Source organism: Mus caroli, chromosome 19, assembly GCF_900094665.2.
Source record: "Mus caroli chromosome 19, CAROLI_EIJ_v1.1, whole genome shotgun sequence".
NCBI classification, from domain to species: Eukaryota; Metazoa; Chordata; class Mammalia; order Rodentia; family Muridae; genus Mus; species Mus caroli.
In genome coordinates this window covers 8,370,047-8,373,098 of record NC_034588.1, presented here as the reverse complement: position 1 = coordinate 8,373,098, position 3,052 = coordinate 8,370,047, and positions in this window count along the sequence as shown.

Genomic DNA, 3,052 nt, shown 5'->3' with positions numbered 1-3,052 from the left:
CATTTTTAAATTGTTATTTATTAATTTAGCATGGATTTATAATAATTTAAGTTTCCTTATCTTACTGAGGATCTCAAGTTCCATCTGATAGTGTCTAGGTTGTCAGTATAATTTCAATACTAATTTTTCTTATTTTTGCTGTTTTATTTGTTTATTTCTCCATTCATTTATTTATTCATTTTACATCCTGATTGATGCCCCCATTCCCCCTCACAAGGTGCATCCCCCAGCCCCCTCCACTGCTCCCCACCCCATATCATCCCCCCATTTCCCACCCTACCTCCACCCCCCACCCCACAACCTACCCCCAACCCTCTCCCATCAAGTCTCTAAAAGGTTAGTCAAATCCTCTCCCACTGAAGCCAGACAAGGCAGTCCAGTTGTTCATGGACAAACAACAGCTTTAGGGACAGCCCTGGGTCCAGTTGTTGGAGAACTGAGCTACACATTTGCTACATATGTGCCAGGGGCCTCAGTCCAGCCCAGTCCAGTCTTTGGTTGCTGACTCAGTCTCTGTGAACCCTAAGGGTTCAGGTTAGTTTTCTCTGTTGGTCTTCCTGTAGAGTTCATATCCCCTTCAGGAACTTCAATTCTTCCTCCTACTCTTCCATAAGAGTCCCTGAGTTCTGTTCAATGTTTGGCTGTGGGTATCTGCATCTGTTTTGGTCAGCTGATTTGGTGGAGCCTCTCAGAGAACAGTTACGCTAGGCTCCTGTCTTCAAGCATAACAGAGTATCATTAATCATGTCAGATAGTCGTGTTTGCCCATGGGATAGGACTCAGGTTGAGCCAGTTATTGGCTAGCTATTCCCTCGGGCCTTGCTCCATCTTTGTTCCTGCATTTCTTTTACATAGGAAAAATTTAGGGTCTAAACTTTTGTGGATGGGTTGGTGCCCTTCCACTGGTGGTCCTGCCTGGCTACAGGAACCTCTTCAGGATCCATATTCTCACTGATATGTGTCTCAGATGACATCATCCAAATTGACTACTGGGAGCTTCCTCCATCCCAGTCTCTGGCACTTCCTAGAGATTCCTTCACCCAGCCCACCTAACCCCTCATCCTCAGCAGCAGCAGCTCTCCACTCATTCTCCTGGCCCTCTCACCCTCTGGCCCTCAATCCTATCTCTTCCTACACCTGATACTGACCCCCACTATTCCCCTCCCCATTCCCTCTCACACCTAGTTACCTCCCTCCCTCTGTCTCCAGTGACTATTTTATTCCCCCTTCTAAGCATCCTTGCTTGGGACTTCTTTCTTGTTTAGCTTTTTTGAGTCTGTGGGGTGTATCATGAGTATCCTGAACTTTATGGCTAATATCTACTTATCAGTGAGTACATACCATGCATGTCCTTTTCGGTCTGGGTTACCTTACTCAGGAGTTCCATCCATTTGTCTGCAAAATTCATGATGCCTTTGTTTTTAATAAGTGAATAGTATTCCATTGTGTAAATGCACCACATTTTCTTTTTTAAGGCATTTTTATTAGATATTTTCTTCATTTACATTTCAAATGCTATTCACAAAGCCCCCTATACCCTTCCCCCGCACTGCTCCCCAACCCACCCACTCCCACTTCCTAACCCTGTCATTCCCCTGTACTGAGGCATATGATCTTCGCAATACCAAGGGCCTTTCCTCCCAATGATGGCCAACTAGGCCATCCTCTGCTACATATGCAACTAGAGACACAGCTCTGCAGGGAGAGGGGGGACACTGGTTAGTTCATATTGTTGTTCCTCCTATAGGGTTGCAGACTCCTTTAGCTCCTTGGGTACTTTCTCTAGCTCTTTCATTAGGGGCCCTGTGTTCCATCCAATAGATGACTGTGAGCATCCACTTCTGTATTTTCTGTGTCCATTTTTCAGTTGAGGGACATTTGGGTTGTCTCTAGTTTCTAGCTATTATAAATAAAGCTGCTATGAACACAGTGGAGCACCTGTTCTTGTGGTATGTAGGAGCATCTTTTGGATATATGCCCAGGAGCAGTATAGTTGGGTCTTCAAGTAGAACTATTTCCAATTTTCTGAGAAACTGCCAATTGGTTTCCAAAGTGGTTGTACAAGTTTGCAGTGTCAACAGCAATAGAGAAATGTTCATCTTTCTCTGCATCCTCACCAGCATAGGTTGTCACTTGAGTTTTTATCTTAGTCATTTTGATGGGTGTAAGTTGGAATCTCATAGTCCTTTTGATTTGCATTTCCCTGATGATTAAGGATATTGAACATTTCTTTAAGTGCTTCTCAGCCATTTGAGATTCTTCTGTTGAGAAATCTCTGTTTAGCTCTGTAACTCATTTTTAAATTGGATTTGCCGAAGTCTAATTTCTTGAGTTCTTTATATATTTGGGATATTAGCATTCTGTCAACTGTAGGGTTGGTGAAGATCTTTTCCCAATCTGTAGGTTGCTGTTCTGTCCTATTGATGGTGTCCTTTGCCTTACAGAAGTTTTCAGTTTCATGAGGCCCCATTTACCAATTGTTGATCTTAGAGCTGGAGCCAATGGTATTCTGATCAGGAAATTGTCTCCTGTACCAATGCATTCAAGGCTATTTCTCACTTTTGCTTCTACTAGATTTAATATATCTTGTTTTATGTTGAGGTCTTTGATTCACTTGGACTTGGGTTTTGTGCACAGTGATAAATCTGAATCTATTTTCATTCTCCTACATACAGATATCCAGTTAGACCAGCACCATTTGTTGAAGATGCTTTCATTTTTCCATTGTTTGGTTTTGGCTTCTTTGTCAAAAATCGAGTAGCTATAGGTGTGTGGGATTATCTCTGGGTCTTTGATTCAATTCCATTGGTCAACCTGTCTATTTCTATACCAATACCATGCAGTTTTCATCACTATTCCTCTGTAGTACAACCTGGTCAGGGATGGTAATTCTTCAAGAAGTTCTTTTATTGTTCAGGATTGTTTTACCTATCCTGGGTATTTTGTTTTTCCATATGAAGTTGAAAATTGCCCTTTCAAGGTCTGTAAAAAATGTGTTGGAATTTTGATGGGAATTCCATTGAATCTGCAGATTGCTTTTGTCAAGATGGCC